Source organism: Neoarius graeffei, chromosome 6 (genome assembly GCF_027579695.1).
Source record: "Neoarius graeffei isolate fNeoGra1 chromosome 6, fNeoGra1.pri, whole genome shotgun sequence".
Taxonomy (NCBI): Eukaryota; Metazoa; Chordata; class Actinopteri; order Siluriformes; family Ariidae; genus Neoarius; species Neoarius graeffei.
The window spans coordinates 48,376,972-48,395,906 of record NC_083574.1 but is presented as its reverse complement, the minus strand read 5'-3'; the positions used below and the strand labels follow the sequence as shown (position 1 = coordinate 48,395,906).

At 40.3% G+C, this 18,935-nt stretch overlaps 1 protein-coding gene across 3 annotated transcripts in view; it reads left to right on the top strand.

The window, feature by feature from the left end:
• Positions 1-349: 349 nt before the first annotated feature.
• Positions 350-18,935, top strand: part of ppfibp1b (PPFIA binding protein 1b) — a 116,059-nt gene continuing 97,473 nt past the window's right edge. For all 3 annotated transcript variants that reach the window (XM_060923758.1, XM_060923759.1, XM_060923757.1), the window contains exon 1: positions 350-511. The gene's annotated coding sequence lies outside the window, so the exon portion shown is untranslated. The remainder of the gene's footprint in view (positions 512-18,935) is intronic.

The window sequence follows — 18,935 nt, the reverse complement described above, 5'->3', positions numbered from 1 at the left end:
TCAGCTGGGATAGGCTCCAGCTTGCCTACAACCCTGTAGAACAGGATAAAGCGGCTAGAGATAATGAGATGAGATGAGATGAAACTTATGCATAATGCATTTAATATCTAGGCTCATGAACAGGTTTTAGAGGGGTCTTTTAAAATACATCTTTTGAGGGGGCTTGTTTAGCTTTTGGGAGGGTCAACCCCGCTCATTTCGCACACTGTGTATATTACATTTCTGCTAATACACAGTAAATCCTACATAGTGCACCTTTAAAGGGGACTCTTTCGAAATGTGAATCGACTCCTGCCTAAAAGAGCCATCTTAAAGAGTCGACTCATTTGTGAACTCGGGATGAGGCTTTGCCGTGACGTCACCGCCTTCCCGATTCATTGTCGACATGGCGCAGGCGGAGGTGGGAGAGCAAAGCTTGTGAAATTACATTTTACAGCCAGGACGACGGAGAAAGTTCCAGTCTCACAGGATCATTTCGGTTTTTATGGTTCAGACTCGAGTCCGGCTGTGGGTAAGTCATTGTGACTCCTCACTGGAGGCTCTGGGCAGATTGTTACATTGTTGAGTAACTTGTTGAGTCGAAGCTCCGACTGATCTTATAGAGCGCAGTTTGTTTGTATAGAGCGGCACATCTGGAGTTTGGCTTGAGCGGTAGAATGACCTGTTAGAGTATGAAAGATAATGAGTTAGATGAGGATTAGTTCTGACAAATAGCTCCAGTCTGTTTGGCTGTGAGTCATTTCCGTAGCCCGAGGGGATTGATCTCACACACACACACACACACACACAAACCCAACAACACTAACTATCACACATAAAACAGTGCATTATTCTCATGATCTAACTTGGTGTTCTCTCTGCATGAGTTGAGTATTTTTCCTATAAAGGTATAATAATGTACGCACTGAGTAGTTGTTGTTGGCAGAGTTGGTTGTGATTCACGCCTTCCACGTAATCAAAGGAACAAGAGCTGCTTTCTGCTGCTTTTCCATCATTTACAGGGGAAAAAGTGTGTAAACAGAGGAGTACAGCTGTGCACAGGGGCAGCACGATCTGCTGGACTCTGGGCAACTCTTCCTATTTGTCCTACACCATTAGAACAGATCACATGCGGGATGGGATCTGCATTAAAACATCTCATCTCATCTCATTATCTGTAGCCGCTTTATCCTGTTCTACAGGGTCGCTGGCAAGCTGGAGCCTATCCCAGCTGACTACGGGCGAAAGGCGGGGTACACCCTGGACAAGTCGCCAGGTCATCACAGGGCTGACACATAGACACAGACAACCATTCACACTCACATTCACACCTACGCTCAATTTAGAGCCACCAGTTAACCTAACCTGCATGTCTTTGGACTGTGGGGGAAACCGGAGCACCCGGAGGAAACCCACGCGGACACAGGGAGAACATGCAAACTCCGTACAGAAAGGCCCTCGCCGGCCACAGGGCTCGAACCCGGACCTTCTTGCTGTGAGGCGACAGCGCTAACCACTACACCACCGTGCCGCCCCGAGTGAGTTAGTTAATTAGTTAGTTAGTTATGTACAGTGGTGCTTGAAAGTTTGTGAACCCTTTAGAATTTTCTATATTTCTGCATAAATATGATCTAAAACATCATCAGATTTTCACACAAGTCCTAAAAGTAGATAAAGAGAATCCAGTTAAACAAATGAGACAAAAATATTATATTCGGTCATTTATTTATTGAGGAAAATGATTCAATATTACATATCTGTGAGTGGCAAAGTATGTGAACCTTTGCTTTCAGTATCTGGTGTGACCCCCTTGTGCAGCAATAACTGCAACTAAACGTTTCTGGTAACTGTTGATCAGTCCTGCACACCAGCTTGGAGGAATTTTAGCCCATTCCTCCGTACAGAACAGCTTCAACTCTGGGATGTTGGTGGGTTTCCTCACATGAACTGTTCGCTTCAGGTCCTTCCACAACATTTTGATTGGATTATGGTCAGGACTTTGACTTGGCCATTTGAAAACATTAACTTTATTCTTCTTTAACCATTCTTTGGTAGAACAACTTGTGTGCTTAGGGTTGTAGTCTTGCTGCATGACTCACCTTCTCTTGAGATTCAGTTCATGGACAGATGTCCTGACATTTTCCTTTAGAGTTCGCTGGTATAATTCAGAATTCATTGTTCCATCAATGATGGCAAGCCGTTCTGGCCCAGATGCAGCAAAACAGGCCCAAACCATGATACTACCACCACCATGTTTCACAGATGGGATAAGGTTCTTATGCTGGAATGCAGTGTTTTCCTTTCTCCAAACATAACACTTCTCATTTAAACCAAAAAGTTCTATTTTGGTCTCATCCGTCCACAAAACGTTTTCCAATAGCCTTCTGGCACGTCCACTTTATCTTTAGCAAACTGCAGATGAGCAGCAGTGTTCTTTTTGGAGAGCAGTGGCTTTCTCCTTGCAACCCTGCCATGCATACCATTTGTTGTTCAGTGTTCTCCTGATAGTGAACTCATGAACATTAACATTAGCCAATGTGAGAGAGGCCTTCAGTTGCTTAGAAGTTACCCTGGGGTCCTTTGTGACCTTGCTGACTATTACATGCCTTGCTATTGGAGTAATTTTTGTTGGTCAACCACTCCTGGGGAGGGTAACAATGGTCTTGAATTTCCTCCATTTGTACACAATCTGTCTGACTGTGGATTGGTGGAGTCCAAACTCTTTAGAGATGGTTTTGTAACCTTTTCCAGCCTGATGAGCATCAACAATGCTTTTTCTGAGGTCCTCAGAAATCTCCTTTGTTCGTGCCATGATACACTTCCACAAACATGTGTTGTGAAGATCAGACTTTGATAGATCCCTGTTCTTTAAATAAAACAGGGTGCCCACTCACACCTGATTGTCATCCCATTGATTGAAATCACCTGACACTAATTTCACCTTCAAATTAACTGCTAATCCTAGAGGTTCACATATGTTTGTCACTCACAGATATGTAATATTGGATCATTTTCCTCAATAAATAAATGACCAAGTATAATATTTTTGTCTCATTTGTTTAACTGGGTTCTCTTTATCTACTTTTAGGACTTGTGTGAAAATCTGATGATGTTTTGGGTCATATTTATGCAGAAATATAGAAAATTCTAAAGGGTTCACAAACTTTCAAGCACCACTGTACATACTTACTTACTTACTTACTTACTTACACTCAAAGACTCGACAAATCTTTCAGTCCAGATTTATTTCATGAACATAATCCAACTTTTCATGGTGTAGTGGTTAGCACTGTCGCTTCACAGCAAGAAAGTTCCGGGTTCGAGCCCCGTGGCTGGCGAGGGCCTTTCTGTGCGGAGTTTGCAGGTTGTCCGCGTGGGTTTCCTCCGGGTGCTCCGGTTTCCCCCACAGTCCAAAGACATGCAGGTTAGGTTAACTGGTGACTCTAAATTGAGCGTAGGTGTGAGTGTGAATGGTTGTCTGTGTCTATGTGTCAGCCCTGTGATGACCTGGCGACCGGGGTACAGGGTGTACCCTGCCTTTCGCCCGTAGTCAGCTGGGATAGGCTCCAGCTTGCCTGCGACCCTGTAGAACAGGATAAGTGGTTACAGATAATGGATGGATGGAATCCAACTTTTCAAATAGTGGATTAATAATTAACATTAATACAGTAGTATTTTGGCAATTTATTGGCAAGAAGTTAAAAAAATTAACCTGAAATTTCCACAAACACAATCGATTCATTAAATTATTTATACCCCAAATTATTTTTAGTTCCTGACACTCGGATGACAGTAACACACCTCAAACAGGTTGCCAAGTACAAGAACTGAGTAATAAATACAATACCTTTTGATTGATAATCATTGTAACAAAAAAATACATAGAGGATTTTACACATTTGCGTGAAGATATGAAGTTTATCTTTGAGTGGTGAATATATTTTTAACACAAGAAGATAAACTTTATATCTTTGCACCACCGTGTAATGTTCTTTGTTATATGGACGCATCCACCAAAAAAAAAAAGGCAAGTTAATCAAAGTGGGAAAACACTGGGAGTGACGTCACCGGAGTGAAATATTGGGAGTTATTATACATACAGGATCAACGTGTTCTGTTCCCTTCTAGTGGGTTTCATTCATTTGGTTTGATAGCATGCAATATTGTTAGCATGTTGCTTATCCTACGTGCATTACATCACTCTACCCAGTGGAGAATGAGTGTTGAATATGGATTACGATATTGCATGGTTGTCAAGACATGACGTCGCACGCCGGAGCTGATACGTATATTCAGTGAGAGAGTTTTATGCTGCGCATGTGCAGAAGCATTTCTTTGTTTGCCCGCCAAGAGAAAGACATGTTGAACACCCGAAAGGCAACCAAAACTTCACGAGATATTCTTCACTCACACTTACAAGAGAAAAACATACCAGCAAGCATCAAAAAACTCTGAAAGTATGTATAATAATAATAATAATAATAATAAATAATATTGGCTGGCTTTTTTCGTGGTATATCAAATACATTCCTTTCAGCTAACATGATATTGAACTCGTCTTCGACTCGTTCAATATCATGCTAGCTGAATGGAATATATCTGCTCTACCACTCAACACCAGCCAGTATTATTTCATTATGTCACTCAGATTGGCAATGTATTTTGTATGGAAAAAAAACATGAGTTTTTCAACACGAGAAGATAAACTTCATATCTTCAAGACAACGTGTGATGATCTTTTTATTGTATAGACACATTCACAAACAAAAAGTACGCAAAACAGTTCATTGATTTCCTTGCAAGTGACATATAAAGATTTATGTCACGGTTTTGCTTCTCCATGTCCCGCATGTAGCTCATATGAAAAATATGAGTGGTGTATTTCCCAGTAAAACACTCGTGTCCATATAATATAAATAAATAAATCATGGACCCGACTTTGAGAACCACTGTTTTGGACACTTTTGGACACATCTCCCGCTGGCCGAAAGGCCCAAAGGGGAATTATGTCGTGGTGATTTCTTTCCGTCCGTCCCGGGAAGGGCGCTCACATTCTGAAATCAACTGCTCTCATAATTTTTGGAGGAGTTTCACGAAACTTGGCAGGATTCTTTGTTATATGTCCGTAATAAGCATATTCTAATTTTGTTAAACTGGGTCACATTTTATCAGATTTACAGCCCTTGATTAACAAAATTATACTTTGACAATTTCATGAGTGTGTTTTCCTTCTGAAATCAACTCCTCTCACAATTTGTGGAGGAATTTCACCAAACTTGGCAAAAGGCTTTGTTATATGTCATTAGTATGCATATTTTTATTTTGTTCAATTCGGTCGCATTTTTCCAGAGTTGTGGCCCTGGATTAACAACAATCTTGTACTTTCACGATTTCATGAAGGTGTGCTTACGTTCTGACATTTCTGACTCCTCTTACAATTTTTGGATGCATTTCTCGAAGCTTGGCAAAAGGCCTTGTTATATGATGGTAATACGCATATTGCGATTTAATTTCATTTGTGAAAATTTTACCAGAGTTTTGACCCTTGATTAAGTAACTTGCACTTTGACAATTTCATGAGGGTGTACGTTCTTCTGAAATCAACTCCTCTCACAATTTGTGGAGGAATTTCACCAAACTCAGCAAAAGGCTTTGTTATATGACAGTTACATATATACCTTGAAATTTCATTTAATTTGGGCAAATTTTACCAGAGTTATGCCCTTGATTATTAACAAACTTTGGCAATTTCATCAATGTTTATCAATGGGACAATGTTTATCCCCCGCTGGCCGAAAGGCCCGAAGGGGATTATGTTGTGGCGATGTCCGTCCATCCCGGGAAGGGTACTCACCTTCTGAAATCAACTCCTCTCACAATTTTTGGACGAATTTCACGAAACTTGACAGGTTTCTTTGTTATATGTCGGTAATACGCATATTGCAATTGCGTTCAATTCAGTCACATTTTACCAGAGTTATGGCCGAGTTGCCAGCTGGGGATATTGTGTTCTCAGAGCACTCTTGTTTATAAATGACGACAAGCCTGTGAACTTGACTCTTATTGTTCACTTTCTAATCATCCAGCCACCTCTGTCACAGAAACATCTGTACATGTATTCACTTTGCATTTTATCGGAATGTGTATATAATGTATACAGTGCTGTGCAAAAATCTTAAGCACCCTTTTTTTTTAAGTCCAAACTTTGTCATAGATGTTTTATTTTACAACTTTTCCACGACTGAGTGAGTACAAAAGCATTTTAGATTTCCAAAGTTTTCCAGGGTGAAATGAAGTCTTCCAGAAAGATGTTTGGATGTCAGTAAATAAGGCAGCATGTTACGTAGGAGATCACTTTACAGACATAATGAAGGCTACTGGGTTTTGCTGCAAAAATAAGGAGCCAAAGTGACAGTCAAAGTCTCCAGAAGAACTGAGGCTGGTTTTAGAAGATACTTAGTAAAACTCGCAGCTTATTTCTTTATAGACCTGCATGGATTGTACCAGAGACTTTTTTTTTTTAAATAAATACAGCATTTCGTAAGACTTTTGCACAGTAATATAGTTCTGCTTTCTTTCCAGGATGGTGGTCTTGCTTCATGGTTGTGTTTCTGCAAAGAGTATAATGTGTTTTATTTCTAATTTTACAGTGTGCTATAGATAGTGAAGCAGTCCATCTTCCTGCAGTCGTAGTTGAGAAGCTGGAAATAAATCATATTCCTCTGTCAGTCTGGCTGGAACCAGGATGACACTTGCTTATTTATTGCTTTTTAAATAACGCCGCTTGACTGAGTAACAGTAGTTGGTACTGTAACATCATAGACAATCTTGAAGTATATTTTGCATAGTTATCTCAAAATAGTGCCAATTTTGTGCATTTAAGCAGTACGAACCTTTAAATATAGAATAGTGGTGGAACAATGTTGCCAAAATACTGTTGTTTCCTACTTTTTAGAGAACAAAAAGTGATCGATCGAGTAAAACAATCTTACTTTAGCCTGGTCAGCAGTTGACGTCCGAGGAAACTGTAGCAGTGATAGAAACCGGAAATCACAACAGCTTATGTTTCACTCCATAAAGTGTGGCGCCAGTTCTCAACCCAAATAACATCCTGAGTTATAATTAAAATCTACACATGTGAGGGCAGATCACATGACACACTTCCGAGCACATTGATAAAGATTCCTCTGTGTTTTCTAAATGCACTGGTACAGACAGATTTGACTTTCCTAACGCAGGTGTTCTGATATATGATCTCTCCCATGTTTATGAAACAGCTTGTTTTTGAGATTTAATGCCTTTCTCTGGTCTTTGTGCAACACTTGTACTCTGACATGCATGACTTCGAACAAGCTTGCAACAACATATGGAACTTGCCCTTGCTGTAAAGTGCTTGTTTTAGTGTCGAGACGGTTGGTGCTTTTTCTCTTTTCTTTTTACGGTCACTGAGTGATGGGTTCAGAGCCAGGCTATTGTTAATACAGCGTACATAGTGTCGTGGAGCCGAGAGGCACTGAGCCTGATGGAGCTCTTAAAGTGCATATTCTGGACCAACTTCGTGGTTTTTTTTTTTTTTAAATATATGAAAGTATGTCCCTTTACACACTCATCCAGAAGGGTAATTTTACACAAGGCCATCTGTCTCCAGCAGAAAAAAATAAAATAACAAAACACGTCTGGAAAAATCCCAAGGGAGTCTGGAGCCAGATTCGTGACGTTACCTGCGGAAGCGCCAGCAGGCTGCGCGAGCTTTGCACGGTTTCAGTGCACAGCCTGTGTAGACCAAGCGCTCCCATTTCTCTCTCATTGTCCGGTCTTTTGGGAAACGATGAGTACTAATCCCATCAAGATTGGTGTTGCTACACTGTCCTATGATACATCTGTTAACCATTTTAATAATTACGTGATAATGTTGAAGAAATTTGCAGAAAACCACCAGGTCGTTTTCTCATAAACAAACCAGCGCTGATGTAGGATTCAGAGGGAGGCGTCCCGCACGCAATGTCATGAAAATCATTGTTTGCCGGGAAATCCAAATGGCAAGTTTTTTCAGAGGCGGACCAATTCGCCTCAAATGGCTTGATTTCAACTGAATTTTTCTGGTATTGCGCAAGGTAAAAAAATTGCGCAAAATGTGACAGATATTTAACCAAATTTTAATATAAAATAGGAGAGTTACATTGATCTTGCTCCTGAATTTACCCGTGATATGCACTTTAAAGCATTAGCATAGATTTTTAAGGAGAAAATATTTTCTCGGGCAAGTTTTGGAGCAGGAGAAGAAAACGCAAGGAACGATTGAATTCCAGACAATGACAGTATGTTGTGACTTATCATGCTGGACAGTCATGCAGTGAATTGCAAGATGTTAAAACAAACCTGTGCACTTGATTATATCTTATCTTTTCCCTTCAAAAACAGTTTATAATGATCGCCACTGGTTCTGGATTTTACACCCACTCATCACCTTTATTGCTGGGTTTCAGTCACATGACTTTTCTTAGCAGTTTTACCGGAAGTGAAATAGCTGGTGGTCTAAACAGCTGCCATAGTGCAAACAACTAGCGATTGACTTATCAGAGTACGCTCGTAATCTAGAAGCCACTGCTTGCTTTAGATATATTCAGAAGATTGCGGTGCGTAATGGAATCGACCCCTACAGTCTGGGAAAGAAGGATTTGTCATATGATCTCGAAAACTACCCTTCAGTCGCGTTCCCCGACATCTCAAACTATCTGGTGTTGCAGACGTCCTTCTACACCGCAAAACAGATGAAAGCGTGGAAGAGTATGGAGGCTTACAACTTTTTGTATGTGGCTGGGTAAAGGACCTCGCTATCAAGCCGCTGCCAAGTGAATCCTGTATTGTTTTTGCCCGTATAAGTATTTTTTTTCTTTAAAGCTTTTCGTTCGCGTCTTTACAGTGAAGAGCTGCAAGTTTAAGTGTAAACAAACAAGTCAAGTTTATTTGTATAGCGCTTTTAACAATAGACGGTGTCGCAAAGCAGCTTTACAGAATTTGAATGAGTTTAAGCTAATTTTATTCCTAATCGAGCCCCAATGAGCAAGCCTGTGGCGACGGTGGCAAGGAAAAACTCTCTCAGACGACATGAGGAAGAAACCTCGAGAGGAACCAGACTCAAAAGGGAACCCATCCTCATTTGGGTGATAACAGACAACGTGATTAGAACAGTTTTAAAGGAACAGTCCACCGTACTTCCATAATGAAATATGTTCTTCTCTGAATTGAGACGAGCTGATCCGTACCTCTCCGAGCTTTGCGCGACCTCCTAGTCAGTCAGACGCGCTGTTACTCCTGTTAGCAATGTAGCTAGGCTCAGCATGGCCAATGGTATTTTTTGGGGCTGTAGTTAGATGCGACCAAACTCTTCCGCGTTTTTCCTGTTTACATAGGTTTATATGACCAGTGACATGAAACAAAGTTCAGTTACACAAATTGAAACGTGGCGATTTTCTATGCTATGGAAAGTCCGCACTATAATGACAGGCGTACTAACACCTTCTGCGCACTTCGCCAGCGCATTGAGAGGTATCAATGCACTGTCGAAGCGCGCAGAAGGTGTTAGTACGCCTGTCATTATAGTGCGGACTTTCCATAGCATAGAAAATCGCCACGTTTCAATTTGTGTAACTGAACTTTGTTTCATGTCACTGGTCATATAAACCTATGTAAACAGGAAAAACGCGGAAGAGTTTGGTCGCATCTAACTACAGCCCCAAAAAATACCATTGGCCATGCTGAGCCTAGCTACATTGCTAACAGGAGTAACAGCGCGTCTGACTGACTGGGAGGTCGCGCAAAGCTCGGAGAGGTACGGATCAGCTCGTCTCAATTCAGAGAAGAACATATTTCATTATGGAAGTACGGTGGACTGTTCCTTTAACATGAAGTCAGTTTCGTTGATGTTGTAACTCTTCATTGATGGAAACTTGAGTGCAAAACTGTTCATGACAACTGCAGTCCTAAAGTTAGCAAGTCAACTGTAGTCCTCAGCCACAAAAGCATTACTGTAAGTGTCCAGAGCGTCCTCCACGTGTGACTTTCGACTGTCCATATGGGGCCGTCCTCCACAGGAGCGATGTGATGAGACTCCAGCCAGACATAGGGCATCAGGATGGATCAGGCAGGCCTGAGGAGCAGAAGAGGTCAGCATCTCAATCTCAGGATTGACATGTAACTCAGAGGGACAGGGAGGGGGGAGAGAAAGAGAGAAAAAACACAGGTTGTTAGGTATGGCCAATGTCACCTGAATAAGTAGGAACAGTATACATATTGCACTGAGAGCAAGCAGGGACTCCGGCAAAACTAACTATGAAAGCATAACTAAAAGGGGAGAGCCAGAAGGTAACACAGGCATGAGGGAGCCCTGGGACATAAGCAGCAGTCACTACACCATCAACAAACTCGAGTGAGCAAGCGAGTGGGGGACTGACAGCATCCATACATCCCAGTTTACCAAAACACTCCATGTCTGAGGACCCTCCAGATCTACACCTTTACCTAATAAAATTAACAAAAGGCTTGACTAAACAGATGTTTTCAGCCTAGACTTAAACGCTGAACTAAACAACAGTTGGCTTGATTCTCACTTGTGTTGGCTCTTATCTCTCAGGTCATTATTAAAAAATGTTCTGTTTCCGGTCCATTGGCCGGGTGAGTGCCGTTTGTGCGGTTGAAATTTTTTTTTAACGCCGGTTTTTCGACATTTTTTTCGGGTTCGTAAATCTAAAATCGAACTTGACATTTATGCATTCCCAGGGCTTTCCACTAGAGCTCATACTAGCCAGCCATGACAAATAAGTAGCCAGCCAGGGGGGAGGAAACACAAAATAAACTCCTGTGCACGCAGTTCCCAGGATTAAATGTATTTTCCACAGACCATTTATTTATTCACTTTACTCAAATACAAAGTAAAATGGCATTAAATCTTTTCTTTTCTTTTCTTTTCTTTTCTTGCGTATCGCATCATGAGGCGTTCCTGGCTTGTAAATCTCCTCTTATTTTCGGTGCATGACACATTCACGCAGCTGAGCATGCTATGAATTAACAACGACAACGGTCTGCAGTGGGGCTACACAATTAAACACTCAGCGAACATTTCTCCATTTGTGTATGCAAATACACTCCAACCACTCAGTCTGGTTTCATTTACAACCAGCGGTGTCTTTTGATGCCAGCACGTAATTGAACGAGAGAAGACTGGTTTACCGGAGACAAAATAAGCGTTATCTCTGCTTCTGTTCCTTCCGCGACACACTACTGCCTCCGCCGAGTGCGCGCACTCTGAACTGAATCAGCTCTGCGCATGCGCCGTGCGGCACAAAAAAATGGCAGCCACCATGAAGGAAGGAGATCCAGAGTTTTCAAACATTTGCTTAAGTGTGAAATCGCAAAATGGTATTCTAGCGAACAACAAAATAGTAAAGATTCAGAAAAACAAATCATTCAGTGATCATTTTAATAGTGTAATTTCATCCGAACTAGGCCTAACGCTCGATTTAGAACTACAAAAAGTCCGTGTGTCGGACATTTTAAGTACCTTTGTAAAAGTTTTGCAAATGTTGCAGTCAGCATTTAAAATGCTAACTTAAAGTTTTTGTACAAGTTTCAGTTGATTAAACTGTCATATTTTATTAAATGTGTCTGCTTTTGTAATAAAAAAGTACTGAAAGAAAAAGCAAACACAGCATTGCGATTTCTTATCCATCCATATATAAAAAAAAAAAATCCCTCCCTCCCGACTGAAAATTTTTTTGCTCACCCGGTGGACAGGAAACGGATTTTTTTTAAGGATGGGCTCAGGTAAATCATTCACAAAGATCATCAGAAACCCCTTTAAAGACCTGGATCTTAGTTAAACAAGACGGAGAAGTGATCACGGCACATTGTAACTGTATGACTGGGTAAGAATTTTGTTGTGACCTTTATGCATATGGACTTTGTGAGGAGTAAACAAAGAAACAGCTGGGGACTTTAGCGCTTTGTGACTAAAAAAAAAAAAGTACCGTAAAATAACGACACATAGCAAGAAAAGTACTTGGAAGACACTAATGACAGCTGAGAGGGAGATACAAACCTTTCACCAAGCGATCACTGCAAACCCAAGCATGCGTCGACTCGGCTCCCTTCGATTTCAGTGAGAAGGGATTTCAACGTCTTTTTTGAAACCCTGTGTTCGTTCACCCTTTTTTATTAGATCACGGGGAACCCTGAAGGAACTTTTTATCAGTTTCACGGTTTGATCGATTCGAGCAACCTAAAACAACACAAGTGTAAGGCGTTTTTCATGCGAGCAATGCACCTTCTTCGTACAAACGCTTTGTCAACTGAGCTTTGGTAGACCACCAGATAAAGCTTTGAAAAACTAATGAGGCGGATGCGATGTCACGTGAAACCCAGCAATTTCTGCAGCTAAAAGTTTTGAATATTCTGTATATCAATAGATTACAACTTTGCTCTCTTGACACTTCAATTCCTATAAAAACAGTCTTCCTCAGACATTTTAAAACTTTCTAAACCTTAACACACAGGTATACAACTGCCATACCTGCCAAAGGAGTCAACTTCAGCTTCATATTCCCCTTGTTAGAATGTCCTTATGTCAATCAAGTGTACGATACAAATGCGTCAAAGTCTGGAATAATCTTACTCTGTCCATCAGAATTTTTCCTTCTTTATCTGGGTTTAAAAGTGCCCTCAGAAATTACCTTTGTCTCATCCTAGTCATTTTTGACCAATCTAATCCTTTTAAAATGAATGTTATCTCTGAAAGCCTCTACATGGTTCTTTTTCCACAATTCACTTGTACTGATGTATTATATGTTAACTATTTTTAAGTACATTTTGTATCTTAGTTGTTATTCTTTTCACATTCACTGGATATGAGCAATCACACGCTCTTATTGGCTGCTACCAGGCTATCAGCTCATATACTGTGAGGAGAGAAAAACAAAATGGTGGAGTGCGTTGTTGAACCAACTGAGGATGAAATAAAACCTCTACTCAAAAACAAAACCCCAAAAAATACAAAAAAAAGCAACAAAATGTGGCATAAAATTATTTGATGGTAAGAACGTATCTTTTTTTTTTCCAAGAATGATTATTATAGTGTTTTCCACTCATTGGTAGTTTCATTTCGCCGGTTTGTTTACATTCTTCATCTTTAAGCGTTACAATTTTTTGATTGGTTCAAAAGCTCAATGAAGTTTGAAATTTACAGAACTGAAATGTCCAAGTAAGAATTAAATAAATGTCTAAAGCTATTCTACAATGGTGCTTGAAAGTTTGTGAACCCTTTAGAATTTTCTATATTTCTGCATAAATATGACCTAAAACATCATCAGATTTTCACACAAGCCCTAAAAGTAGATAAAGAGAACCCAGTTAAACAAATGAGACAAAAATAATATACTTGGTAATTTATTTATTGAGGAAAATGACCTACATATCTGTGAGTGGCAAAAGTATGTGAACCTCTAGGATTAGCAGTTAATTTGAAGGTGAAATTAGAGTCAGGTGTTTTCAATCAATGGGATGACAATCAGGTGTGAGTGGGCACCCTGTTTTATTTAAAGAACAGGGCTCAAGTTCCCATTAATGAAGAGTTTATAACATCAACGAAACTGACTTCATGTTAAAACTGTTAGTGTTATAGTCATGTTGTCTGTTGTTGCCCAAATGAGGATGGGTTCCCTTTTGAGTCTGGTTCCTCTCGAGGTTTCTTCCTCATGTCGCCTGAGGGAGTTTTTCCTTGCCACCGTCGCCACAGGCTTCTCATTGTGGATAGATCAGGGATAAAATTGGCTCATGTCTTGGGTCATTCAGATTCTGTAAAGCTGCTTTGCGACAATGTTTATTGCTAAAAGCGCTATACAAACAAACTTGACTTGACTCTATCAAAGTCTGATCTTCACAACACATGTTTGTGGAAGTGTGTCATGGCACGAACAAAGGAGATTTCTGAGGACCTCAGAAAAAGCGTTGTTGATGCTCATCAGGCTGGAAAAGGTTACAAAACCATCTCTAAAGAGTTTGGACTCCACCAATCCACAGTCAGGCAGATTGTGTACAAATGGAGGAAATTCAAGACCAAGATTGTTACCCTCCCCAGGAGTGGTCGACCAACAAAGATCACTCCAAGAGCAAGGCGTGTAATAGTTGGCGAGGTCACAAAGGACCCCAGGGTAACTTCTAAGCAACTGAAGGCCTCTCTCTCACTGGCTAATGCTAATGTTCATGAGTCCACCATCAGGAGAACACTGAACAACAATGGTGTGCATGGCAGGGTTGCAAGGAGAAAGCCACTGCTCTCCAAAAAGAACGTTGCTGCTCATCTGCAGTTTGCTAAAGATCACATTGACAAGCCAGAAGGCTATTGGAAAAATGTTTTGTAGACGGATGAGACCAAAATAGAACTTTTTGGTTTAAATGAGAAGTGTTATGTTTGGAGAAAGGAAAACACTGCATTCCAGCATAAGAACCTTATCCCATCTGTGAAACATGGTGATGTTAGTATCATGGTTTGGGCTTGTTTTGCTGCATCTGGCCCAGGACGGCTTGCCATCATTGATGGAACAATGAATTCTGAATTATACCAGCAAATTCTAAAGGAAAATGTCAGGACATCTGTCCATGAACTGAATCTCAAGAGAAGATGGGTCATGTAGCAAGACAACAACCCTAAGCACACAAGTCGTTCTACCAAAGAATGGTTAAAGAAGAGTAAAGTTCATGTTTTGGAATGGCCAATTCAAAGTCCTGACCTTAATCCAATCGAAATGTTGTGGAAGGACCTGAAGCGAGCAGTTCATGTGAGGAAACCCACCAACATCCCAGAGTTGAAGCTGTTCTGTACGGAGGAATGGGCTAAAATTCCTCCAAGCCGGTGTGCAGGACTGATCAACAGTTACTGGAAACGTTTAGTTGCAGTTATTGCTGCACAAGGGGGTCACACCAGATACTGAAAGCAAAGGTTCACATACTTTTGCCACTCACAGACATGTAATATTGGATCATTTTCCTCAATAAATAAGTAACCAAGTATAATATTTTTGTCTCATTTGTTTAACTGGGTTCTCTTTATCTACTTTTAGGATTTGTGTGAAAATATGATGTTGTTTTAGGTCATATTTATGCAGAAATATAGAAAATTCTAAAGGGTTCACAAACTTTCAAGCACCACTGTATAACTTGGCAAGATGGCACTTTCTACAAAAACCCCCCAAAACACTCAAGTCAATTCGTGCAGCCATCGATAGGTTTTTAAGAAGTCCGTCTAAGCGGAAATGATTTTGTCAGACGTTTTTATATAAAATTTTTATTTAGGGAATTTGCAAAAAATAAAAATGCACTGTTTCTCAAAATCCAGTGACTGTGGATAGAATAAAACAATTATTCCACTCAATCTCGTCGTATATGGCTTATTGTCAACTCAGCGCTATGTGCCTTGCCGGCTATCAGCTCATATACAACTCGATTTTGTGGTATAATTGTTAATTAGTTTACTGATATTTTCTAGTATTGGTAAGCATGTTGTATTTATCCATTTTAATCATGATCAGTATTGATGCTTTTAGACTTGGGGTATGTTAGTTGAGGAAAGGACCTAGTATAAGCCAAATAGCTTTCCTTCCTCCCTCAGCACGTAGTCTCTTATTGTCGTCATTATTTTTGTCTTTTTTTTTATGTGCGAAATAAAATAAAAATAAAAAATATGACTTGGTTCACAGAAAACCCCTCCCCTGAAACACATTAAATATGTTTATGTTGAAACATTTGTGGTGAGCTTAATGTTTCTGGTGCGAATTTGTTGCTTGGTACTGTATTTCTGTTATTCCTCTGAGAAGGTGTTAGATGTGTCCTTCTCAAACATAAGGGACAATGATCAGGTCTTGCTGTTAGCCTTGGAGGGGAAAAAAAGAAAAAGAGCAATAGCTTCTTTTCATGCTCATCATTTTCCAGTGACATTCAGTGGTACATTAATGAAAAATGCAACATCGGACGTAGCTCCAGAATGCAGCGCAAGCATAAGATGCAGTTATGCTGAGTTATAGCAGAGGCTCAGCTCGAAAAGTTGGTGATCTACAAGATGAGCATGATGGTGTTGCTGGAGGAATTCACATGAAAGTCAGCTTTGGAAAATTCTGGACTAAAACGTTGCTGCTTCACTCTCTTTACCAAAGAAGGAGATTAATGAAGGACTAATTCTCACTGGTACCACTGTCAACAGGGAATCGAATGGCATTGTGGGTCATGTAGTAAACAATTAACCAAAGTGAAAACAGACCATGTTGATAATAGAAGTTTTAAAGGTGGCATACCCCTTTTTCACAAGTTAACACAGTTTCTTGAAGTCTTAATGAAATGTCTGTGACATGCTTTGGTCAAAACACCACAAGGATAAAGCACCGCATCTCCCTTCTCACTCTGTCTGAACAGCCCTGTTCATAACGGCAGATTTGAGTGCCTGTTCCTTTAAATGATAATGAGCCACTGCTTACTCCACCCCCTCTTCCACCAGCCAATCAGGTAGCACTTTCCTCCTGAATATTCATTTGAAAAGGCAGTTCTTGCGTAATTCTAATGAGCTCTGCTTGTGACATACCCTGTGTCTGAAATCGCTCCCTACTCCCTACTATATATAGTGATTAGATTAGATCAATAAAGTTGTATCTAATCTAATCTAATCTACTCACTATATATAGTGGGGACGCCATTTTGTTGTGCTGTCCGAAACGATAGTGAGGATTATTTACACCCTATATAGTGCACTCAAAGTATCCCACAATGCATCATGAAAAGTAGTGTACAACCGCCGGTCACTAACCAAAGCAAAATATCCAATCATGCATTGCAGTCACGCTGAAAGAAATCAAATTAAAAGTCTCCAATTTGATTTAATAAAAGGCAGCGGCAAAGAAGAAAGCATTCAGCCTTGATTTAAAAAGAATTGAAAGATGCAGGTACTTTGTGTTTATTAATGTGGGAAATACACTCAGTATAATATGTACAGTTAGGTCCATAAATATTTGGACAGAGGCAACATTTTTCTAATTTTGGTTCTGTACATTACCACAATGAATTGTGAACAAAACAATTCAGATGCAGTTGAAGTTCAGACTTTCAGCTTTAATTCAGTGGGTTGAACAAAATGATTGCATAAAAATGTGAGGAACTAAAGCATTTTTTAAAACACAATCCCTTCATTTCAGGGGCTCAAAAGTAATTGGACAAATTAAATAATTGTAAATAAAATGTTCATTTCTAATACTTGGTTGAAAACCCTTTGTTGGCAATAACTGCCTGAAGTCTTGAACTCATGGACATCACCAGACGCTGTGTTTCCTCCTTTTTAATGCTCTGCCAGGCCTTTACTGCAGCAGTTTTCAGTTGCTGTTTGCTTGTGGGCCTTTCTGTCTGAAGTTTAGTCTTTAACAAGTGAAATGCATGCTCAATTGGGTTGAGATCAGGTGACTGACTTGGCCATTCAAGAATATTCCACTTCTTTGCTTTAATAAACTCCTGGGTTGCTTTGGCTTTATGTTTTGGGTCATTGTCCATCTGTATTATGAAACGCCGACCAATCAGTTTGTCTGGATTTGAGCACACAGTATGTCTCTGAATACCTCAGAATTCATCCGGCTGCTTCTGTCCTGTGTCACATCATCAATAAACACTAGTGACCCAGTGCCACTGGCAGCCATGCATGCCCAAACCATCACACTGCCTCCGCCGTGTTTTACAGATGATGTGGTATGCTTTGGATCATGAGCTGTACCACGCCTTCGCCATACTTTTTTCTTTCCATCATTCTGGTAGAGGTTGATCTTGGTTTCATCTGTCCAAAGAATGTTCTTCCAGAACTGTGCTGGCTTTTTTAGATGTTTTTTAGCAAAGTCCAATCTCGCCTTTTTATTCTTGAGGCTTATGAGTGGCTTGCACCGTGCAGTGAACCCTCTGTATTTACTTTCATGCAGTCTTCTCTTTATGGTAGATTTGGATATTGATAGGCCTACCTCCTGGAGAGTGTTGTTCACTTGGTTGGCTGTTGTGAAGGGGTTTCTCTTCACCATGGAAATTATTCTGCGATCATCCACCACTGTTGTCTTCTGTGGGCGTCCAGGTCTTTTTGCATTGATGAGTTCACCAGTGCTTTCTTTCTTTCTCAGGATGTACCAAACTGTAGATTTTGCCACTCCTAATATTGTAGCAATTTCTCGGATGGGTTTTTTCTGTTTTCGCGGCATAAAGATGGCTTGTTTCACCTGCATGGAGAGCTCCTTTGACCGCATGTTTTCTTCACAGCAAAATCTTCCAAATGCAAGCACCACACCTCAAATCAACTCCAGGCCTTTTATCTGCTTAATTGAGAATGACATAACGAAGAAATTGCCCGCACCTGCCCATGAAATAGCCTTTGAGTCAATTGTCCAATTACTTTTGGTCCCTTTAAAAACAGGGTGCCACATGTTAAGGAGCTGAAACTCCTAAACCCTTCATCCAATTTTAATGTGGATACCCTCAAATGAAAGCTGAAAGTCTGGACTTTATGTCCATGTCCATTATATAACTATAACTTGAATATGTTTCAGTAAACAGGTAAAAAAACAAAATTTGTGTCAGTGTCCAAATATATGTGGACCTAACTGTATAATCACAAAAATACACGCATGTATTTATTATTTTGAAAACCCACCAGCCGGCTGATCTGGCATGTTTTAACTGTGCGACAGTAATGACGTAAATACCAGCGTGATGGACTAGTGTCCAAAAGCGTTTTTTCATTTTACCAATGAGCTCACTGTATAGTCCTCTATATTATTATACAGGGAGTAGTGAACGAGTGAGTGATTTCGGACACGGGGATAGAAAACTGAGCCAAATCTGAAGAACAACTTGAAGCATGTGTTTTCTGAAATGTGCAGAACAAAAGAAAC